General features: G+C 43.1%; 1 long non-coding RNA gene across 1 annotated transcript in view; it reads left to right on the forward strand.

Moving 5' to 3' along the window:
- Positions 1-17031, forward strand: part of LOC310766653 — a 331293-nt gene extending 314262 nt beyond the window's left edge. Inside the window, exon 2 of the long non-coding RNA XR_014550305.1 lies at positions 16846-17031. This is a non-coding gene — a long non-coding RNA (uncharacterized lncRNA). The remainder of the gene's footprint in view (positions 1-16845) is intronic.
- The last annotated feature ends 8312 nt before the right edge of the window (positions 17032-25343 follow it).

Here is a 25343-nt window from a genome sequence, read left to right on the forward strand (position 1 = left end):
TACATATAGTAGCACCACATAAGCACAAGAAAGAGGTATCAGCAAGCAGACTTGGTGGAACCTCAGGTATGAAAAAATATGGAGGGCGCTGGAAATAAGGACGCAAAAATTCAAAGCAAACCCCCAAACAGCCCAATGACTCAATAAGCCTTTATTAATTGGAAATACACGTTTCCAGAAGGTTCCACAATTTTGGCCATTAGTGTAGTCCTGCGTCCCTTTCCCCATACTGGCAGGGGAGCAACTGACTAAGCATATGTGAGAAAGCAGTGTAGTCAAGGCTTAGCATCCAGCGTAACTGTGCATCTAATGCACCATTGCACTCCTTTTGTAGAACAATAAGCAGTAGTAGCCCACCGGAATGTTCTCCGGGATTATATTGTTAGCGGAGTTTAAAGGTAGGCACTACAATAGAAGTTATATGCCCCTACATGTTTGGTTTGATGATATTGTTTGTATGTTTCATTTAGGCCTATCTGTGTACAGTGGTACCTCTGGTTACGAACTTAATTCACTCTGGAGGTCTGTTCTTAACCTGAGGTACCACTTTAGCTAATGGGGCCTCCCTCTGCTGCCACCGCCGCGTGATTTCTGTTCTCATCCTGAGGTAAAGTTCTTAACCTGAGGTACTACTTCCAGGTTAACGGAGTCTGTAACCCGAAGTGTTTGTAACCCAAGGTGTTTGCAACCCGAGGTACCACTCTATTGTTTCTTTCTAAACTAAAACTCAGTATTCAGGTTAAATTGCCATGTTGGCACTTTGCGATCAATAAGTGGGTTTTGGGTTGCAGTTTGGGCACTCAGTCTCTAAAAGGTCTGCCATCACTGCAATAAGGCAACCAAAAGCTGGAAATCTGTTGGGAGGGTAGAAAACAAGTGGGCCGGAATGGAGTGTCTTGGAAGGGAGTATTCCTGCCTGGCTGGCACCCTGAACAGGACTCACTGTTGTGTATTTCCAATACAGTTTTGAATGTAATTTATAATGTAATATTGGGCCACTTTGAGCTCTGCCACCCTGTGCCACATGTTCACACTTAGAAAATACCTACATGGTGACTTGTGCTGCTGTTTACCTCTTTTTGCCAAAGCTGAAGATAACACCCGGACTAGTACAAGTCATTCAGTTCTGCCTGTAACACGGGAGGTGTGATGCCAACATTGGATTCCCTCACTTTGACTTTTTCTTCCTCCGCCTCTGCCTCCTCTGTGCTTATGAAAGCCCTGCCTCTCGTTTTGCCTCGAGTCACAGTGGTCCCAGGATGGCAAGGAGGGAGTTACGACCCCTTTGAGCGCCATTGGCTCAGCTTATTCATGTCACACAGGAGGGGGCTATTGTTCTCTTGGGCAGCAGAGTGCTCAGGTTCTAGGCAGTGGAAACTTTAAAATCTGTTCTCGTGATCAATGAGCATCCTCTGTGAAATAAAACCCCTCATCCATGGCAACATACTGTGGACTTTCAAATGACCCCTTGTTTGATGCAGAGCAACTGAAAGGTCTCTTTCACCAAAAGAGGCAGGCAACATGCATTTATAAACAAATAAATCATTATGCCTATGTCATACTGAGGTACCTTTATTCGGTTCTTTCTTACAAGATGGATAAACCACTTTCAGAAAAGATTTTCAGAGCAGCTGAATAAATAATATCACTAAAATCGAAATCAATAAAATACTATCCATAAAAAATACGGCATTAAAATGGAATAACTGTATTTAAAAAGCTACTGTTTTAAAACTACTGGATAATTACAGGATAACTATATAAACTACATTTAGAATACATTATTAAAAAAAATAGAAGCTGCATACTGTACTTTTGTTTTAAATGTTTTAACATACGTATGTCAAATTGTTTAAAATGTTCAATTGTCAAAAGTTGAAATGTTAAGGATGTTTAATTCTTTAAAAAATATTCAAAATGTTTTAATGTTGTGTTTTAAATTGTTGTGACCCCCACCGAGACCTTAAAGTGAAGTAATAAATCAAAATGGTGATGGTAAGTATAAAAGCAGTTTCAGAGGAAGAGCGTGGGATAATTTAAAAGGACTTGGCATGCTGCCAGCAAGAGAACAAGGCAGGTGACAGGCAAACTTCTTTGGGGACAGCATTCCACAACCAGGGCAGCACTTCTGAAAAGAGTCTCTTCCATTGGACTGCCATACGTCAGGGCACAAAGGTGGTGCTTTGTCCTGGGTCTTAGGCAAGTCAATCAAAAAATTGCAGGTTTTGGGGTTTTTTTGCATTTTCCTTTAAAGAGCTCATCAATTTTGTGGGTGTCCTGGTTTTTTCTTTTTTGGAATATGGCAACCCTACTCTTCCATCAAAGGCTGGATCAACCATTAAGCAAAATAAGCACCTGCTGCGGGCATCAAGGGATGGGGAGCACCAAAGAAATTTTCCATTGCCGGATTTTTAACATTAATGGTCACAAATTGCTCGGCTGAGGGTTCATTTTCTCAGCTGAAGTATATTAAAAATCCTAACTAAGAACAGCTATGAAGCAAGGCAGGCTGGGCATAGAAGCAGATGTGTTGAATAATATTAGTTTTGAGGATCTGATCAAAATCTTTGCAATTAGAAAAAGTAGTAGTTCCCCCCCCCAAAAAAAAATATAAAGTGGAAGTATACAAAAATAAACATTATTTTCCATTTTACTGTAGGTTTTCTTTCATTTTGAAAAATAAAATTTTATTTTACGATTTATTATTGTTTTATATTTTGAGTTAGATATATATATGGGGATACTAAAATCTTTTAAGTGCTTAGGGCCTCTAAAAGTCTTAAGCCAGCCCTGCTTCCATTGGTACAGATCTCATTTTCATATAGCAGGGGCACCTGGAAGATATTGCCATTATATAGTATAATCCCCAAGTAGCACAACTGGATTTAGTTGTATCTGGGTAGTCGGGAGTTTCCTGTTCCTGTTCTGTCCTTGTTGGAGAGAGACAATAAAGTTCTTGTCTAGCTGCCTGGGCAGTGAGCCCTCTGACGCCTGCAAGCCAAAGAAGGTTTGGGCAAGCTGAGATGGTGGCATGCTAATCCAATTGTTATTCTTTCCCAGAGGACCTTGGTAGGATTCCCATCTTGTGGTGGCCATGTCTCCTAGTTTATAAAGTACAGTCCTCTACTAGAAGGGCTGCCAAGTCCAATTCTGTTTTAAAGATAAAGAACCACGAGAAGAGGAGAAGAAGAAGAAGAGTTTGGATTTGATATCCCACTTTATCACTACCCGAAGGAGTCTCAAAGCGGCTAACATTCTCCTTTCCCTTCCTCCCCCACAACAAACACTCTGTGAGGTGAGTGAGGCTGAGAGACTTCAAAGAAGTGTGACTGGCCCAAGGTCACCCAGCAGCTGCATGTGGAGGAGCGGGAGACGCGAACCCAGTTCACCAGATTATAAGTCCACTTGTGATGGCCTGGGAGTCTGATTCAGAGGCTGAACCAGAGGAATCCCAGCCTGCACAGGAGTCCCTGCCTCCAGGGCCGGCTGAGCCGGGGCAGGGCCTTGAATCTGAAGTGCCTGCACCTGTGCCGGATCCTCAGGAGCAGACACCAGATGAATCCACTCTGGCTCCGGAGGTGATCGAGGACCCATTGCCTACAGGTGCGCCTCTCCCAGCCCTGTCAGGGGAAGGTGAGCCTCCCCCTGGGTCCAGTAACCCTCCAGCCTCTCCTGAGCTCCAGAGGCTCAGGGCAGAGAGGCAGAGGGAACTGGGTTCTCTCAGGAGGAGTGCTCGCCTTAAGGCCAGGAGAGGCGGGTCACCTGTGGGCCGGGACCGCCCCTGGCCTCAGAGAAGATAAAGGCCAGTCAGCCTGGTCCCAGGTTGCGGGAGCAACGTCGTTGGAAACCTGTTTCTGCCAGCACCCAGACCTGTTCTTCTGGAGTTCCTGACCACGCCCGGCTTCCTGCTTTGGACCCCGCTTCACCCTTGGTGGACAGTCTCCAGACCCTCAACCCAGGACCAGACTCTGACCACGCCTCTCGGTAACCCCCCCCCCCCGGGTCCAGCACACCACTGCTCTTAATTACTACACCATACTGGAGAGAGCAGGAGGGGGCCTTGAAGTTGTCTGTCAGCAATTCACACCTGGAGAACAGCCAGAAATCACCAAGGGTGGTACTCAAAACAGCACAAGCTGAGCTCTGATGGGGCAGCAACACTTCATGCCCTCCAACATTTCTCTGATGAAAATAGGGGTGTCCTATTCCATTATTATTATTATTATTATTATTATTATTATTAGGCTTCCAACATATATAAAAACATAATAAAACTTTGACCCCATCAAAATTGGTGAAAATGAAAAAAAAAATCAGCAGTAAGTGTTGGAGGTGCAACCATAAGGATGGGAATCTATTCCACATGTGGTGGACATGTCCCAGAATTAAAGTATTCTGGGACATAATTTACGAAGAATTAAAAAAAAACGTTAAGAAGCACTTTTAAAAAAACAAAACCAGCGTTATTCTTACTAGGTATCTTCACAACAGACATCCCAAAAGATAATAAAAGAGTCTTTCTATATGCAATAACAGCCGCTAGGATTGTGATTGCAAAAAACTGGAAAAGCAACACAATTCCAACAAAAGAAGAATGGTTATTAAAATTAAGCGAGTATCTCGAAGTGGCAAAACTATCAGAATTAGTAAGAAGCCAACCAACTGAAGAAATCAAGAGAGAATGTCTTTGTAAATTATATGAGGAAAGCAGGTTCCCAAAATTATGATTGGCTTAGCCTAGACTAAAAACTCCACAGGTAAACAAATTGTCTCTCCACAATGTATAAAATGATTACAAACAACCAAGATATTAGATATAGGAACCATATAGTGGTTGAAGGATGTATTCTTTTTCTTTACTTTTTCTATTTCTAGTTCTGTATTTTTTATTTTATTTTATTTTATTTTATTTTTTGGCATTTTTGTATTATAATGTATTTTTTGTATGTATGCAATATGTATATAGCAAATAAAAATATAATTTTTAAAAAATAATAATAAAACATTAAACATTAAAACATTGCCCCTTCCATAACATTTTGGACCCCTTCCCAAAAATTTCAGCTTTTAAAAAAAGCCCTTAGGCCGAGAGAAAGTGAATTGCTCAAACCACGCATTTTGTCTAAGGATGAGGTGGGGTTTGAGTCTGGGATATCAGTGTTTCCTTGTAGAAAGAGACTTATGAGGAAAGCTTGAATCCCTTGGTCACGAAGCTCACGTTCAGAGATGAAACTGTGCTCAGGACCTAGTTTGTCCTGTCTTCATCATTTGTAAAGGAAGCTTCATCCACCATTGCTTTTTTTATAAGCATGTTTTGCTTTGTTTATAAGATGTCTACCTGAGAGACATCTAGAGTGTGTACTGAGGGCTGTGTGTGTGTGTGTGTGTGTGTGTGTGTGTGTCGGGGGTTAGTGGTGCAAGTGGGGCTTTGGTTTGTGAAGGGGGAGAAGGGGGTTCCAGAAAGATTACCTCACAGCTAGAAGTTATTAATGAAAGAAATAAATTAGCCAAGCTCATTTTTCAGGGAATTCTTGTGTAAACTGGAAATTTTCCAGTCTGTGAGCCCCGTACAGGCCTACCCCATAAATCACAGCAAGCAGGTTGTCTGTATAGCAAGAGCAGCCTCGTTCAGAGATGGGGAGGGAAAGAACCCAGCATATGTTTGCGGAGAAAAGAACCAGAGAAGCAAAACGGAGAAGATGGATACCTCCCTCACCCGCTGCTAGGAAAGGGAAAGGATTGGCCCCGGGCACTGTGACATACGCCATTTCCAAAGAGCCCCTCCCCCCAAACCAGGGGAAGGCACCTGAAATGGGTCAGCTTTTAATTGAATACAATATTAATTACACCATGCACTATTAACGGTTTGTGGGATTTGACTAATTAATGTAATAGTTTCTGAGTCACGCTCATTAAATATGAAAATTACGCTGGCGAAAGGTATCGGTTTCATTATCAATCTTGTATGGACAGGAGGGGGGAGGGGGAGGTTGGGTTGAGGGGAGAAGATACCCACCTTGACTTATTGCGCAATTAGCTTCTCCCTTTCGGAGCTCACCTGCGGATGACGGGAACAGGGATAAATTCAAAAGGGAAGCGGTGATGAAAGAAGGAAGGTGGACAAGGCCATGGAGAAAGAGAGAACATTGCACTGCGTAGGGTGGCCTGGGCAGGTGGAGCTGTGGATTCTGTGGATATTATCGCCTGTTTGGAGATGCAAGACAGGGAAGCTAATTCAAGACGTGGCTTTGGGAATAAAAATTCCTGGAGTCTGCTCCCATTTCTGGGACAGAGGATTCATACATTCACATACTGTTCTGTCCCAGATGGTGGTCTCAGTCAGGTGACGGGTTCCATACAAGAGTTCAGTAGGCCAGCCAAGGCAAAGCTCAGTATAAAGGTAAAGGGACCCCTGACCATTAGGTCCTGTCGTGACTGACTCTGGGGTTGCGGCGCTCATCTCGCTTTATTGGCTGAGGGAGCTGGTGTACAGCTTCCAGGTCATGTGGCCAGCATGACTAAGCCGCTTCTGGCAAACCAGAGCAGCGCACGGAAACGCCGTTTACCTTCCCGCCGGAGTGGTGCCTATTTATCTACTTGCACTTTGACGTGCTTTCGAACTGCTAGGTTGGCAGGAGCAGGGACCGAGCAACGGGAGCTCACCCTGTCGAGGGGATTCAAACCGCCGTCCTAGGCTCTGTGGTTTAACCCTCAGTGCCACCCACGTCCCAAAGCTCAGTATACTGTGAGGCAAAGTACAGTTTCCAGTAAGGCAAGGTAAAGTTCCAGGGAGCACCTTGGACAGCTCCATGCAGAGCTCAGACTGTAAAGCTACATTTACCATTGCCTCAGCAACAGACAACCCCTGCCTGAGACCTAAGTAGGGCTTTCTGAGTGGTTAACAACCTCCACTGGGAATAATAATAGTAATATAATATAATAATAAAAATTTATTATTTATACCCCACCTATCCAGCTAGTTTTCCCCAGCCACTCTGGGTGGCTCCCAACAGATTAAAATCAGAATAAAACATCAGACATTAAAAACATGCCTAAACAGGGCTGCCTTCAGATGTCTTCAGAAGTCTTTTTTTTTATGCAATGTAACAAACTTTATTAATAGTCTTACAATACATTACATATATATAGTACATCTCGTAGAGTAAATTGAGATTTCAATCATATACATGCACACACACACACACACACACACACACACAAAAACCATATACCTGTCTTTTCTTACATAGATATAAACCTTAAGCTTCTACTGTGTTTATGATACTTTTTATGTGGTTATTAACAAAGATTATTAACAAAAGTTATTAACAAAAAATATCATAAAAACTTTGGACTCCCTGTCAATTCCCGTTGTATGCTTTTATTCTAATAGTGAATGTACCTACCATTATTAAGCTATTCTTTATATATTCTCTAATATATTCTTACAACAATTTGTACCGTTAATCTTATTTCTCCTCTATTTCTTTATCCAAGGTCATTCAAATGCTGCCATAGACAAAAAACCATTTGTATATTTTTGTACATATCTCTTGTGTTTATCCCATTTTTGTGCAAATTCTTGTCTTGAACTGCCCCTTGGGCTGTTGGTCAATTGCGCCATTTCCACATATTATTGTAACTTACTATTCTGCCAATCCATTATAGTCGGAACATTTTCCCCTTTCCAGTTCTTTGCTACTAGTGTTCGGGTACCCGCCATAGCGTATAAAAACATTTCTCTTAAGTTTTTCGGAATATCTTTACCAATGATGCTTAACAAAAATGTTTCTGGCTTTTAAAAAAATGTTGTTCCAAAGATTTTTTTCAGCTCATCATAGACGAGGCCCCAGATTTCTCTTATTTTCCTACACATCCACCACATGTGGTACAAGTTTCCATTACTTTCCCCACACCTCCAACAGTTACTTGCGATATTTTTATGCATCCTAGAAAGCCTTGATGGGGTAAGATACCATCTATACTGCATCTTTAGCATGTTCTCTTTAATATTGTTACATGCCGTAAAATTCATAGTTGTTTTCCAAAGGTTTCCCCAGTCTGCCAACATTATGGGACGACCAATATCTTGTGCCCATCTGATAATGTCTTCTAAAAGTCAGATAGTTATTAAAGGGACTTTGCCTGCTTCAGCCGCCATGGACTCATAGGAGACTGTGGCTATGGAGCGCTTCTTGGAAATGGGGGCCACCCGGATTCAGAGTTGATGCCTCTTTCCACTCTGACACATCTTCTAAAGTCACAGCCTCATTTCCTGAACCTGGGATGTCTGACCCTGGAATCGTGACATGTACATCTTTCCGTGTCCCATCACCCAGTAATTTATCAGTCATTGGTTTGGAGCTGAATGTATGAAGTGCCTCATTTTGGAAAGTATTGTCAACAATGTGATTTTTCATTATGCAAAATGAATTCTTCCCTCCAGGCTTTTCTACAGCCTGCTACTTGATGAACAACAACAGTGTATTGCATTGACTAATGTATTTTGATGGCTGGTGGCTACTGCGAGCTTTTGTGCATTCTCCGCCTATTTAAAACCAGTTTTTGATGTTTGAATGTAAGTGGCAGACACAACAGCAGCAAACTTCGGAATTTTCTGGAGGAAGGTTGTTAAAAGGTATCTGACTGACAGAAATAGCTCGGGGGCTATAGGGTGCTGGGTTTTTTGTTGTTAGGATACTATTTTAATGTTTTAATGTTGTATTTTAATCTTGTTTTTTAAGTTGTACTTCAATCAATTGTTTTTATATCTGGTGTTAGCCGCCCTGAGCCCGGTCTTGGCCGGGGAGGGCGGGGTATAAATAAAAATTATCATCATCATCATCATCATCATCATCATTGGCAGCCTGCATGCTTGCTCCCCATCTGGTCAACCTGTACATTCAAAAATAAGCAGATGATTACAAAAGGCACCAAAAGTCCCCAGTACACCTTGAGAAAACTGGATGTTTAAAAAGTTGCCCTAAAATTTCACACATTTCAACACTTGATGTTGCAGTTGATGGTTGATGTTTTGCAAATGGAAGTCAAAACTATTATTTGCTATGTGCCTGCTCTTTCTGCCATAGCTTCTGTGCACTTAAAGGATTAATAATGTCGTTGACCAACCTCAAATAAGACTGTTATAAGTGTCAAGGAATGGATACTTTGGTCAAGGCAGAGCAGGGCTGAAGATGAGCTGCATCCCCAGCATTCTTCGTTGACCTGCTTCAGCCATAATGCTTCTGAATAACAGCTGCTGGAGCCACAGGAGGAGAGAGTGCTGTTGTGCTTGGATTGTGCTTGCATGTTTGCCGCAGGCAATGGTCAGAGACCAACCTGAGGAGTACAACTCTGATGAGGAATGGTGGGAGCCTACCCCTCCCCCTGCTCATGGTCAGGATCCTGAAACTCCACAGGAGCAGTGGAGTAGTGTTGATTTGGAACAATGGTTTGCTGAGGGGCACAGTTTGGAAGACAATAGTTGGGCAGAACTGGGAGGGGAACAGCAAGAAGAAGAAGAAGAAGAGGAAGAGAGTGAGCTAGCAAACTCTCTCTAACTGGAAGATGTGCAGCCTCTCAGTCCCAAGGCTAGGAGATTAGATAAGGTAACTTTGCAAAAGACTCAGTGGTTGAGAAATCAGGTTGCTAGGAGCTGAGAGGACGGAAGTGACTAGAGGGAAGTAGGAGGAACCTTAATTGAGAACACCTGCATCTGAGAATGGTCGCTTGTTCTTTTGCTGAGTTCATTAAACATTTCTGTTACTAGTAAGAGACTGCTTTCTCTTTGTACGGCTTATCTAAGGCCAAGTGGGGAGGAAGCTGAGCCCCCGAAGCCTGACAGGCATCTGGTTGGCCACTGTGAGGACAGGATGCTAGACTAGATGGGCTACTGGCCAGCAGGCTCTTGGGTTGGGAGCTGTCGTCTGCAACATTTGTAGGACACCAAGATTTGTAGGTCATGCACTAGCACCACGGAGAGCTATGTTCAAACCCCTGTTCAACCATGAAGCTCATTGGGTGAACTTCAGTCACTACCTCTCAGCCTAACCTTCCTTGCCCAGTTATTCTGGGAATAATGAAGGAGCAGAAAACCCCCCACATACATGACACTGAGCTCCTTCAAGTACTATGGGGATATAGGCCCCCTTAAAAATAAAAATAGACCTTCCTACACAGCCGGATTTGTTCATTCATACCGGGCAAAAGAGCGAGGGGCAGAAAATCTGTGAGATTCCAAGGTTCTCCCCACCACCACAACAAAGGGGGAATAATGAGGAAAATGTCTAGGTTGCTCACAGAGATTTAACAATGAAACTCATGACAGAAGGAGGCAACGGCTCGCGAGTGAGATAAAAGCCTAACATAACATAGAGGGAACATTTCCCAAGCACTGCAGAGGGACTAAGAGGCCCCGTCCCTGTTAACAACAATGAATAAATGCTGCTCAGGGAGCCCTGGCAAAGCAGGAGGAGGGAGAGATGGTGCCAGCTCTATTATTTTTATTGCTGTCCTTTTGGCTGATTCCCGATGCACTTGGCGTGTTCTTAGTAGCAGTGGGGGGTGGCGGGGGGGGGTGAGGTGGCCTTATGCCAAAGCTGCAGGCCTAGGTACTTTGCATTGTAGGTGCTCTGCAGCTACAATATGGTGATAAATACACAGAGGGGAGTAACAGAGGGCCCAGAAAGGGTGGGTTATAGAAAGAATATGATCAGTCTTTAAAGAGACAAAGAGAAATGATCCGCAATTAACTAAACACAATCTGAAACTTGGAGGAAAACCAGATTTAAAAGAAATCTGACAATGGATGAGAAGAAAATACAGAAAGAGAGACACTTTGCCTCCAAATGCCCATCGCTGCGTATCACAAATGGAGAGGGCGCTGTTGCAATCAGGTCCTCTTGCTTGTGGTCATCCCAGTGAGACATCTGGTTGACCACTAAAAGAAAAGGATGCTGGACTACATGGGCCTTTGGTCTGATCCAGCAGATCTCTTCCTATCTTCTTATGTGCTGCAGTGAGCTGCGGTCAGCTTGTGAGCACCAGCTTGTAGAACTTCAATGAAGTCCTGCCCATATTGGTCTGCATTCAATTATTGGCATGAGATTCAGAAAGTCTACAAAGTTTGCTGCTTTTGCCCTCAGTTCTAGAAACAGGAAAGCTGAGGCAGACAAGAATCTGGCATGCAGAGGCGAATCAATGTCACGTGATCCTTCATTCCTAATTTCCATCTTGAATGGCAGCAAATGGATAAGGTGTGTCAGGGGCCCCAGCTCCACAGCCTAGGCAGGGCCCAGAATATGATTCGCAGTAGTCTGAACTTCCTGAGCTTATTCTCTGAATCTTTTGAGACAGTCCAGAGAAATTGATGCTTTTCTAAATGAGCAAGGGGAAATTTGCCCATCAGTTATGACTATGCCCCAAAGTGACAAAGCAAGAGTCTTCAAAAACTGCCCTCTGGTGATGCCATGGGTAGGTAAATGGACCTGACTGAAGAAGTGAACTCAAAGCTTCTTTTCCTCTTTGAAGAGGAAACAACACACCCGCTAAAGCTAGCCAAAGTGGTAGCATAGAGGAAGTAATCTTCGCAGTGGCAACCATTTGACAAAGGGAATAGGGTTTCTTTCACTGTATTCCATATTGCTTGCAGTTAGTTTAATGTTCCAAAGACCCTCTATTTGGAATACTCCTGCGTCAAATCTTTGCCTCCACTTTCACGTTCTGGGTTGAAAATAACCCTTGCAGGGAGAATGACAGTTCCTGAAACCCCTTGTTCATTGTCATTGCTCCCCCTCAATACAGATAAATTTTGCACTGCTTTATGTCCTGGTTAGAGCTCCTTTCTCCTCCCTAGACCGATTCCAGCTAATCAGGGATGATGTCATGAACAAGATGACATTACAGCAGGATGTAGCCAATCAAATTTGGCTATGTGACAATATCACTGAGGACAAAGAAGCAATTTAGGAGTGAAGGTAACACTTCCTGCATAATCACAAGAGTTATCCCAGCCAGTCAGGTCACCGATTGCCCTCACTTTGATTGAGTTAAGTCTTTCAGCACAATCCTTAAAAAATGAAAAATAACTCTTAAAGGGGAGGGAGACTTATTCACACTGCTGAGAATGTTCGTGGAAAGTGCTCCCCCTTTTAGATTGCCCTAATTTTGAATAGTTCTAGGTGGAGCATTTGAAAATATGTCAAGGAATATATATATATATATATATATATATATATATATATATATATATTCCAGTGTCCCACGCTTTTGTCTATTGAGATGAAGCTGAACAACTAATGCTTTTACCATCCGACTCAGTAAGTTTTTATTAATGGGCCTTTTGAAAGAGATATATATATGCACTGCACTGAGGCCAACGAAATGGCAATTTGCCTAATAAACAAACAGTATACAAGCTATATGTTTATACGTCCGTTCTCCCTGTGCTTTTGGCAGCTTTCCTGGCCGTGTGCTGCTCATTCAGCAGCCCTGCTCCAGCACGAGAGCATTAAGTAGATTGGTATCACTTTCAATGGTTTTCTCAGTCATTGACGTTGAAAGTTTAAGGTGCTGAGTTCATTGAGGAAATCTTTACTGTTACATCTATGCCTCAAGGAAAGCCAAAATGCGACAGGAAGAGGTTATAATAAAGCTGGTGGCAGCACTTTACGCAGAACTGCAGCTCAAGTTTCCCTTTGTATTTCTTTCCAAAATGCTGAAAGGTGACAGGAGACCTACCAATATGCTCTGTTCGTTACTTCTCTATTGCACGTATAGTCCTGAAGTGCTCCTAGGCTCCTGTCCCTGCAGAATACATGGCTCACTATATTAAAAGCAATTAGTCAATCACGTAAAGATTTGTGTCTTTGTCACAGGTTTGTCCACCTCTGGACACTTGGCATAATCGCAATTCTACTGTTTATCCTGTCACTTATTCCTAAGGTGGAGCAAAGGTGAGCCCTCAACTATTGAGAGGCTCTCTACCTCCCTCTTTCATCTTGCTTCAGGTTGATTCTGCAAAGTGAATAAGGGCTTTCTTAATATGCAGATTACTAATTGTGTATACTATGGTTTGCGTGTGATTGTATGCACTGTGGTTTCTCAGGGCTGAGTCGCATGCGCTAGTAAGTTACTCGATGATGTATTAGCATTCAATGAATCACAACTGCCTCTGTTGAAAAGATGGATTATTGATATACTAAGAATCAATGGTGCAGCGGAGGTGGGACTGTAATGGAGTGCAGCTCTGGAACTTTTCTTTTTCAGAGCAGGAATGTTGATGTCATCTGCTGGAGCACAAAGTTAATTAATGGAACTTCCTCCCTCTGGCAAGTGAATGCGGAGCTACTGAGGCTTTTGCTTGTGACCGATTACCATAGAGGAATTCAGAGAATGAGGAAAACAATCAAGCAGAGGCCAGATACATCTTTCTGTTTCTTGGATGGGGTTCCTACTTCATGCTGACAGTTTAGATAGAAGCATTTCTTTGCAGGACTGTTCACATCTGCTGAAGGCTGCAGATCTTTCAAGTGCCATGTGCTCTAAAAGCTGAACTTGCGCAGTCAGAAATTCAACGTAGCTCACCTGAGGAACTATATCTAGGTTGCAGTCATACAGATTCTAATCACTTCAGAATTATGCTATGTACTGATGCAGTTTGGAGGGACAGGGTATTTCTGTATTTCTGTATATATGATGGATCCGCACAGCAGGCCATATTTTTGGACTCTCCAGGGGGTAGTGGTGATTATGGGGGCTGTCATGATAGTGCCTTTACTGACCACAGTTCCCCAACTAAGGATATACTGATGGTAGTCGGTGTGAGTCTTTATTTCTTTAGTAATTGTCTTTCATTGGTTTGGGTATTCTACTTTTTATTGTCTATAGTTTTATATTTCTTTTAAAATCCTAAGGCAAAATATAGCATCTGAGGTAGAATGAAAGCTTTGCTGGTGCGGTTTTATCCTGCAACGATTGTCCAACAGTCACCAACTATTGTCTCCCAGGTACAATAGTTTGTGGGTGAGAGAATGGTAAGGGTCCCGTGCAGCATATTCCTATCACCCAAATGACAATTTCCAAGAATTGGGGAAACCACAGCAGTTAAATTAGTTACTTATTTGTTTAAGACATTTATATACTGCTTAATTATTTGCATTGCTAAGTGGCAGACATAAAAACAATCCACAGGAAATTGATCAATGTTGCTATGAAGAACATCAATAACTTTGATGTTGTCACTGAGCAATGAGCAGACTCATAAGTTCAGCCCTTCGCTATTGCCTTTACTATATAAGGGTGCTTCCAGAGTGGTAGCTCCTCATGATATCCAAGCACCGCTCCTCCACGATAAGGTACAAACAGAATCGCAATTGCCTTTCCACACTTAGGAGGTTATTGTGCTTTTCTGTGCTTGCATCACAGTAGGTTAGCTCAGTTGGTTAGAGCATAATGCTGATAATGGCAAGGTTGTGGGTTCAATCCCTGTATGGGACAGCTGCATATTCCTGCATTGCAGGGGGTTGGACTTGATGGTCTTCAGGGTCTCTTCCTACTCTAAAGGTAAAAGGCAAAGGACCCCTGGACTGTTAAGTCCAGTCAAAGGCGACTATGGGGTTGTGGCACTCATCTCACTTTCAGGCCCCCTGCAATCCTATGATTCTATGTTTTGTAGTCAGTGTGGGACACAGCAGGGAAAGGACAATTCTGAGCATGCCATTTCTAATACAAAATTTTAAAGTAAAACTTTTGATCAATTTCTCCCGCCCCCAATATGTGCTAAATCACATTTTCTAATTAGCCACTGTTTGTCCTGACTTGAAAGATTCACTTACAGCATGTTTGCTAAAAACATTCTGATAACAAAGTATCAGCTATAAAAAGGGCTCAAACCAATCTTTGAACCTTTAGTGAGTGATATTCAACATCAGCCAGAGCAGACTCACTGAAACTAGTGGGACACAGAATCGTAGAACTGTAGATTTTGAAAGGACCCCGAGTGTCAACTAGTCCAACCCCTGCAATGCAGGAATCTCAACTAGATCATACATGACAGATAGCCATCCAACCTTTGCTTAAAAACTTCCAAGGAAGAAGAGCTCACCACCTCTCATGGGAGTCTGGCCCATTGTCAAACAGCTCATGAGTCCATTGATTTCAGTGAGTCTACTCAGATTTTGACTAATATTGGATATCATCCACTAGGTGATATCACCCACTAGGGGTTGCCACTAAATGAATCTTCAAAAGTCCATTCCCCACCCTCAGACCATACTAATCCTTTATGCCACTTCCCTAAGAAAGAAACAAGATCAGATCCATGAAATCAAGATACTACATGAAACAGTTGCTGAGTTCCTAGCCAATCATAAACTGAACTTAAACAAGCCACAGGTGTTTCCATTCAAAACATACCTTGAAAATCCCCCTGGTTCTCAAAATATGCTATCAATAAAGACTGCCGAATAAGTACATTACTGTTTTTACACAGCCGTTTAGATTCTCTCCCTCTCACTGGCCTGGGGGAGTTATAAACCCGTAATTTTATGGGCAAAGCAAAGTTTCTTACGTGAAGGTTGCTGTTGACTGACTGACACAGCCCTTTCAGAAGGAGGCCCTGGGGAACAGACGTTTCTATGCCAACACAGGATTGGCTCAGCATGTACTGTGGTGGCTTATCAGACAAGATGTACACAATTATATAAAACGTAGCCTGCACATTTTGAAGGACAAATTCAGCAAACTCCCTTTGCCACATTCATACTTGACCTCAGCTTTCGTTTTGCTTTAATTGCAGCATTCCCTCAACAATCCATTCTACAAATGTGCGCATTCATCACATGCCGTGTGCAAATTCCTGGATCTCATGATTCCTTGCATATTTCAAAGCACCAAATGCATTTGAGGTGAAAAGCTCCCAAATCATGCAGCCTGCAATTTTTCAGGGCCTTGAAAAGATTATTATTCTCCGAGGTGCCTGGTAGCCCTGCTCTAACATTAAGCTGAAGCTGTCTTGGCAGTTTGATTCCTTCTGGACGTCTCCTGGGGAGGAAAAGGTTCACAGCCAGCTTAGCCCTCGCTGAATTCTGGCATCTCCACAGGGTACCTCTCCATTTGTCAATTTTAAGTGATAATTTCTATTCCATCAGATACATACTATAAGAATATAAACAAATGCCTCCTCCTGTATCAGCTCTGCGATCACTTTCCTTTATAGCCATCATTTGTTACACATGGACAGAAGGCCCTTCTGTGGAATTCCAAAGAGGCTATCACCTGGATGATCACCAGGAAACAGGGGCGCATTTACTTTCCAACCAAAGAGGCAGCAGAAGAAAGCCCATGATTTATGCCAAAACTTCAACACGCTCCAAAATTTCTTCCCACTCCAGTCCCATCAGTGCAACTGGAAGACAAACAAATCAAAGTGGTTCGGCAGCAACTGGGAACAGGAAAGTTCCATTCAGGTGATTATTTGTTTTTAAGCTGTTTCTGCTTCTCTTTCATTTTTCTTTCTTTCACATTTGCTTCTTAGGGCTGGGGACTACTGTTGCGTGAACGTGATACCTGTACCCTTAAATGTTTGCTTATTTCAGGATCCATAAACCACTTCCCGGTGAATGTTTCCAAAGCAGTGTGCAGGGGAGGGGGGCCCATACACAGTAAAAATCGAATCTTTTTTTTTTTTTTTAAAAAGTGTGTTTTTGTATTTTGGCTGCTGGCAATGGCACCAGCCAGCTCAGGGGAATGTGTAACTGGTTGCACAGTTCAGTGCTATGGTGGAGCATCACTTCCTATGCTGCACCCCAGTCTGAAGTACGAGTTCGAGTGTGGGACTAGGACTAGGGCAGGGGTCTGCAACCTTTAAGACAAAAAGAGCCACTTGGACCCGTTTCCGAAGAAAAAAAAACTGGGAGCCGCAAAACTCGTCATTATAAAAATAACTTTTTTGTCACTTTTTAAAATTATTTCTTTGTTTGACCCCTCAGAATTACTCCTCTTCATAGAAATAAACGTTAAATTAACAAGTTACCTTTTTGTGTGTGTGTGTTCTTCACTCCCCTTCAAAACAGTGACCAGCGTACATGCCCCCTTTCAATGCAGTGACCAGCGTACATGCCCCTTACAATGTAGCGGGCGGGCGGGCGGGAAGGTGACGTCAGGACGGTGCGTGACTAACACACGCACCGCCCCCATGCGACGTCACAGCCAGTACAGCGCCCGCCACAGTGGGGAGTGTTGGGGCACACAATGCGCCTCCTCCCCTTGCTAGTATCTGCCCCGGAGCCGCGGCAAAGGTGTAAAAGAGCCACATGCGGCTCCGGAGCTGCGGGTTGCAGACCACTGGACTAGGGAAACCCAGACTGGTATCTCCCCTTATTCACAAAGCTCACTGTGTGGCCATGGGCCAGTAATGATCTTTCAGCCTAACATCACTGGGTTGTTTGACAGAGAAAATGTGGGCAGGAATCATGACTGCTCCTTTGAGCTCCTTTGGCAGGATACAAATGTATTAATAAAGAAGAACTGCTGGGTTGCATCTGCCCTCTGAGCCCAACATTCTTTCTCCCATAGCTGTCAACCATATGCCTCTAGAAGCTCAGAAGCAGATCATGGAGGTAGTGATGACCCTTCTCCTTTTATTTGTCCCCAGCATCTAGTGTTCAGAAGTATACTGAAAGGTGTCCGACTGCACCTTTTTGTGCATTACCATAGCAAAAGAGATGTCTGGCCACCTGCCTTGCTTCCATCCCACCCTGGCTTTTGCTAATGCCACGCAGCAATGGACCATCTCTCATTGCTGGGGAATGGGTGGCCACAGGGAACATCTAGGTGTAATTAACCTAACTACTGGAAGGAACCTGACTGTAATTAGCCTAATTAGTCCTGGTAATTGACTAACGGAGGTGGCGTTACTAGGTGGTGATGCATGGAATCCACATTCTCTCTGGGCTGCTTTGAATGCTCATGGCGTTTTCTTTTCACTTATATTTTGTGATGCTGAAAAAACATAAATGTGGAGTTTAAAACAAAAAACACACACACATAAACATGTGCGCTTATTTGCTTCTCTGCATACGGCCAGGGACTATCCTAAAGTGAACATAAATGGAGGGACATGTACATGGAATAAGTTCTCTCTGGTCACCAATTATTAGTACTGAATGCATCCTTTGCCAGCCTGGTGCCCTTGAGATATTTCAGACTCCCATCAGCCCCCGACGGGGGTTAGGGCTGATGGGAGTTGTAGTCCCAAACATCTGGTCTCTTTTCCTCTCAAGCAAGCAGCATGCTGGCTCAAACATTCGCTTAGTTTAAGGAAGAAAGAGATCATGGAAAGAAGCATCTTCTACAGATATGCTGGCCAAAAAAGGCTCCTGTGTATCAGCATCAGGATACCTTAGGGCTTGTCTGGATGATCAGAAATATAGATGCCTCCAACCACATGATTTTAGCCTTTGTACAATAAGCGATACTGTGATGTTCATCCAGGTTTACCGAAGTGTGGAAGGGAGGGGGAGAGCAGTGCTGCAGGGATAGCTTGATTCCTGTTGCCCTCTCTTTAAATGAAAAACCGGGGAAGATGTGTACTGAAGAGGGGAAATTAGACTAGCCTTACCATGTTGAAGTAGTACAGTGCCTACAACTTTCACAATCCCTGCCTAGTGGCCCTGGTGGGGGTTGTAGTCCAGAACATGTGGAGGGCACCAGGTTGGGGGAGGCTGTGATGGGGGCAAAGAGATGAGGTCCTTTTATCGTATGTCCCAAACTGAAGGATGCTTCCAAATGGCCTAGACTATGGAGGCTGGGAGCACTATCTCCATGCAGAACTTCCTCAACGAAGTGCCTGAACCTGAGCCACTGTGGGAAAGGGCTTGGGTTGTCTTTGGGCACTGCCTGTATTTGGCTGTTATAGGAAGAAGAAGAGGAGGAGGAGGAGTTTGGATTTGATATCCCGCTTTATCACTCCCCTTAAGGGGTCTCAAAGTGGCTAACAAACTCCTTTCCCTTCCTCCCCCACAACAAACACTCTGTGAAGTGAGTGAGGCTGAGAGACTTCAGAGAAGTGTGACTAGCCCAAGGTCACCCAGCAGCTGCATGTGGAGGAGCGGGAAGCGAACCCGGTTCACCAGATTACAAGTGCAGCACTCTTAACCACTACACCACGCTGGCTCTCTCCCAGGCAGAATGAAATCTGAACATGACTGAGGGCCAAAAGAGTTATTATTCGTGAAAGTACAGATCCCAATGTTAATATAGGAACAGCATGGGTGAAATGGCTACTGGTCATGTGGGCTGCATTCTACCTCCACTGTCAGTTGTTTTTCCTCTGAATAACACTTGCTGGGAATCTCAGGTGGGCAGAGGGCTGTTGTGCTGATGTTCACCTCACAGGCTTCCCAGAGGCATCTGCTTGGCTGCTGTGGGAACAGGATGCTAGACTGAGTGGGCCATTGGCCTGATCCAACAGGCTCACTTCATGTTCTTATGTTATTAATGCAGCAGGCTGTATCCCTTTTTCCTCTCCAAAATCCTTTCTTAGGCAAAATATGCATGAGGGAGAAGTGGAAAGGATGGGGTGTACACATTGCATTCAGAAGCCCGGGTGTAATTTTTAATGGACTGAGACGTAAATGCAACATGATTCACTTTGAACAGGGCACCTGGAATAGATGGAAGTTAATTAAAACAATCCCTCATTTCTCACCGAGCTTAAAACTTCTGAAGACTGTCTAGAGGAGGAGTAAGAGGAGGGCTTTTTTTTTATTACTCCTAGATGGTATTCAGAAGGCCCATAAATACATCTCATATAGCTGTGATCCCATTCATCTTGCTGCCTCTCCTACTCTTCTTTGCCAACAATCAGATCCCAGTAAACAACCTCAAGTGAAATTTGCAACTGTCAGATAAACATTAAAAATGCTTCCCTTGTCCTTTGCCACTGATAGTCCCATTAACATTGTAATGGAAGAAAAAGTTATGAAAATGAATGCACACCAGTTTGGGAAGTGGATGATGTGTACTGCTGCCAGGAAATACATAAACACACACACACACACACACACACACACACACACCAGGTCAGAGCTGTTGTCAAACTTGTTTCTCATGCACTGCTTGAGATTGTTGGGGTCTCAATGGACCACTGAAGAACCTTTTCATTTGTTTGTTCTGCATTTGTACAAGAAATACTCATTTTGCTTCTGGATTAAAAATGTGATGATGATGATGATTTATTGGAGGCCAACAGCATCTGGAGAGCCATGGGTCCCCCATCACTGCTCTACTGCACAACTTGACAGGTTGGTCCAATAATTTTCCACAAAACTTCCAGCAATGATTTGGTTAAAATCCCAAGAAGATAAAAATGACAAAGAAACAAAACAAGACATCTCTGTGAACTTAATGTTTTCCCTTCCTTTTGGCTCTCTGAGATTCCAGAACAAATCCAGAGAATGTTATTCTTTGATGCTGTTTCTGTTCATTTGGGAGCAGAAAGCAAAGAGAACTAAAACCTTAATGAGGTGAAATGTCAACCAAGAGGGTTTTTTCTTTTAAAGGAAGAAAAATAAAAGGAAATGGATATTTTAACTTTTATCTCTGAGTAAGTTAATTTTCACACTTAACTGCTGAACTGGCTAAATTCTTTTCTTTTCTTAAAGACCTTTATAAATTTCATCATTAATAAAATCAGACATTCAATTAGCAGAGAATTTCTGATTGCTTACTGTGATTTTCACCAACTCCTTTTCATTTCCCCCATTCTTTCATTCCAGTCCTCCCTTCCACAGTTCTTTCTGCTCCTGCACCCCATGCCCGAAAAATCAGGGGAAAGTGAAAATTGATCCCATTAACCTCTGTCATTACCTAAATCCATCTCTTAATTAGTATGAGTTAATATGATTAATCAAAATAATGAGACAAACCTATTAAATTAGGGTGTTTAAATTACAAATGGAAGTGGTAAAGGCAAAGGGGCTGATAACAAATAGCTGCAGTTGGTGGTAGTTTTTCAAATGATATGTGACAATCAACCCAATGGAAACCAACCTTATCCGTGAGAATGAAACCATCCAACACACCCAGAATAATTTCGTCAGCCTATTACTGTTGTATAAGAACCCATAATAGGATAGCACTCCACAGAGTCGTGTCATAATAATGTTTACCATTTTGATGGTGCATTTCTAGCACTCAAAGCACTTTTTGTTGCTATTTTGGATTGTTTATTCAGCTTCTATCTTCTTCTTCTTCTTCTTCCTTCTTCTTCTTTGGTGATCACTCATAGCCAAGTAAGATTGTCTTCCATAAACATGGTTTAAACAGTGGGTCCGTAAGTGACTGTGGAGGCCAATTCTGGATCCACACATCCTTCCACAGTGGGGACATACGTTTCTGTGCAGGAGTTGATCATGGTGAGGGTTCACCAAGCGTGCCTTCCTCTTAGCACTTTCTCCCTTTTGTCCTGAGTTTGAGTGTCTCCAAAGCCCATTACAACTTTGGTAAAGGCTATTCTCCAACTGGAGTGCTTGCAGGTCAGGGCTTCTAACTAGAGTGGTCACTTCAGCATCACCAAGATGAAATTTGAACTGGGAACTATTTAGCTCAGGTTATTAGCCACTACGTTAAATGGTGGCCCTGTGGCCCTATAGACCAGTATCTCCCTACCTGGTGCCCTCCAGCTATTTTGTATTAGGCTAATCCCATCCTCCCTGACCATTTGCCATTCTAGCTGAGACTGATGGGAGTTGTAGCCCAATACCTCTGGAGGACACCAGGTTGGGGAAGGCTGTTTTGTGAAGGATACTGAATAATATCCATAAAATGCTGTTGTCTCATTGTCTCATTCCTCTCCACCTTCTTCATACACCCAAGGGCATCTGGTTGGCCACCATGAGAACAGGATGCTGAATTACCATATTTTTCACTCTATAAGATGCACCAGACCATAAGACCTAATTTTTGGAGGAGGAAAACGAGGGAAAAAAATATTCTGAATCCCAGAAGCCAGAACAGCAAGAGGGATCTGGCTTCTGGGATAGCCAGGCGAAGCCTCTTCAGGGCAGCAGGCTCCCCCTGCCCTCAAGAGGCTTCGCGCAGCTAAGCCAGAAGCCAGGACAGCAGATGAAGGCTCCCCCAAGAGCCGCGCTCCCTTTAAAGAGCGTGCAGTGCGTGTGTGCTCCTCGCGCTCTTTAAAAGGAATGCTGAGCAGAGCCTCCCACGTGCATTTGCTCCATAAGATGCACACACATTTCCCCTTACTTTTTAGGAGGGGGAAAGTGCGTCTTATAGAGTGAAAAATACGGTAACTGAGCCTTCGGCCTGATTTTGCATGCTCCTCTCATATTCTTACTGCAGGATGTCACTTTCAGGATTTTCCCTCTCTTTCTCTTTTTGCTGCGTTCCTGCACAGACCCTTTGCATTTGTGAATTTACCATCCTTATCACTACTGGGCCACCAAAGGGCTTTGCCCATTCATACAACTATGCACCATCACATGACAGGAAGTCCCACCTACAATATATATCTGCACCTCTGCAAAACCAACTTTTAAAAAATCTATCACTTTTGACTCCCACATTTTCAGAACTTTAATTTCACCCAATGAGCCATTAAAACTCAGACCCTGATGTGCTCCAGAAGTAATGTCAAACCTTTATTGAGAAAAGGGCTAGAGCTCACAATTCTGCATGTAACAGGTCTTAAGGCACAAAATATCAATGAATAATGATACTTCTGTGATACTGCTAAATAAATCATAGCAAATTAGAAAAGGATGTCTCCAAAAGGCCCAACCAAGATGATGGCTTTTAAGATACATGTCAAAATTTGATTTCACTGGCCATAGATCCACATTCCAACACCTTTTAATTTGGGTTATACTGAATATGGTGTTCTTATAATAAAGTATAGCATAGCAACTGTTGGGTATGTCTAAGAAATATATAAATTTCCAGAGGCTCAGATTAAACTCTCTCTCTCTCTCTCTCTCTCTCTCTCTCTCTCTCTCTCTCTCTCTCTCACACACACACACACACACACACACACACACACACTCCAGTGAACCAGTGTGGTATAAAGGATTGTGCCATTGGAACCTGTGTCCAAATCTTTGCTGAACCATGACACTCAGAGAGTGTGCCAAGTCCCACAGGCTAACCTAACTCACTGAGTCTGAGTTATTGTGAAGCTAAAACAGAATAGTTCCATGTATACTAGAGGAAGGATCAGACACAAATGTGATAATAAATTTTGAAGCCTTTCTAGCTAAGCAATGGACTATAAATTAAAGTTCTATACTTTGGCTCTGACACTGAATGTTTCTGTGGACTTGGGCAAGTCTCTCATCGTTTCTTGTCTGAAATTTCATAAATGAACTCAATAGCACATGCAGCATAATGGAATTTAATTCTTACTGACCAACAATCTTAAAATGTGATACCCTCATTCATTATAAGAGGGCAGGGGTAATATTCCAAAGCTGACCCTCGCACTTTTCATCAGAGGTCAACCAAAGGTTAGACATTCTTATTGGATTTCAATCATTCAAATGTCCTTTTGAGCTACAGTCAAGAAATTTGGTTCTTTCATTTGTTATGGGCCACTGATTAAAGGAGAAAGTGGGAAACAGATTTGACATTTCTGGCACAGGTCACCAAAAGGCCATCAGTTTAACAATTAACAAAAGCTACATTAATTTGTTTCAGGGGATAGCTCTATGGTAGAATTGAAGTATACAGTTTGGGGACAAAAAAATCACCAGGAGTACTTCACTAGGAATGGAGGGGAAATTCAGTTTGATTCAAACTTTAATGAGAACCATCCTAATTCACATTTTTCAAAAGAATATGCAAACCAAACCGCAATAATCATCAAAATTCACACTTCTCCAAATTTTGAAGTGCAGGTCTCCAACCAAATAATGTGTACAAAAATGTGTATTTATTAAAATACAATGCATTTATTAGTGAAAATAACTTATAAGTGTGCATCATATTGGGGCAAATGGCTTGCAAAATTGTGTATATTAGGAGAAATTTGCACTGAAATGCTTATGAAATTTCATGAGGACTTAAAAAAGAAATTACGAAGTGAAGCAGAAATGTGGAGAACAAGAATGGAGAAAAAATGATTACTCTCTATCAGTAAACAAACAAACAAACAAACAAACAATCCAAAAGAGACACACCCTCATAACTAGATCTCATTTTGAAAGCCACACCTCCTTGCATGGTTGGCATCCATCTACCTTGGGAGACAAAGAAAGAGTGTGCTTTTGGGGAGGTAAAGTAGCACATTATTGTCTGAATGTCCATGTAAGCGGGTGGGGTTGTGACATTCACCAGTTTTAAGCACAGGTGAGGCAAGAGGTTGTGGTGTCTCAGGTAAGTTCTTTTGCCAATCCATCTTCTGTCTAGCAGGGCAGAACGTACCTGCAGGTCCTCCAACTTTCACAGGCAAACATGTTCATTGCCTGTACAATGTCCTCCCCCTTTGTGAAGGAGGGTGACACCTTGCTGCAGCATCAACTCCACAAGGCATCATTTATTCTATACAATTCTTTATATGAGGGGTATTTAAGCAGGGAGGGAATTCCACAAAACTGGTGCCACCAGTAAAAAAAATAATTAAAAAAGCCTACCTATGTGTTACCACAAGCCAATAATTTTCAGTCCGTGCCAAAACCAATTGGGTTCAATCAGCTGACCATATTGCCCTTACCAGGCAGCAAAGGGGAAGGTGTTTTTTGAGGTAACCTGGTCCAGAGTTATTTAGTAGCAGAACCTGAAAAGTGGCTCAGTGGCTAGTGGGCAGCCAGTGTAGATCCTTCGGAGCTGGTGTGATATGTGGCTAGTATGGAGCATCACTCTCCACTCAGTCCCCAGCTGTCAGGTTTAGCACTTCTCTCACACAAGACACAAAATGCTGGCAGTTTAACTAGGTAAAGGTCCAGTCGTGGGCGACTCTGGGGGTTGCAGTGCTCATCTCGCTTTAGTGGCTGAGGGAGCTGGCGTTTCTCCGCAGACAGCTTCCGGGCCATGTGGCCAGCATGACTAAGCCACTTCTGGCAAACCAGAGCAGCACATGGAAACGCCGTTTACCTTCCCGCCGGAGTGGTACCTACTGTATTTATCTACTTGCACTTCATGCTTTCAAACTGCAAGGTGGGCAGGAGCAGGGACTGAACAACGGGAGCTTGCCCCATCACGAGGATTCGAACCGCCGACCTTCTAATCAGCAAGCCCTAGGCTCTGTGGTTTAGACCACAGCTCCACCCACGTCCTGGCAGTTTAACTAGTTGAGGTTTATTAGAAATAACAGGCTTCCAGCAATCCAAGCT

Source organism: Podarcis filfolensis (assembly GCF_964270895.1).
Source record: "Podarcis filfolensis genome assembly, chromosome: 1".
NCBI lineage: Eukaryota > Metazoa > Chordata > Lepidosauria > Squamata > Lacertidae > Podarcis > Podarcis filfolensis.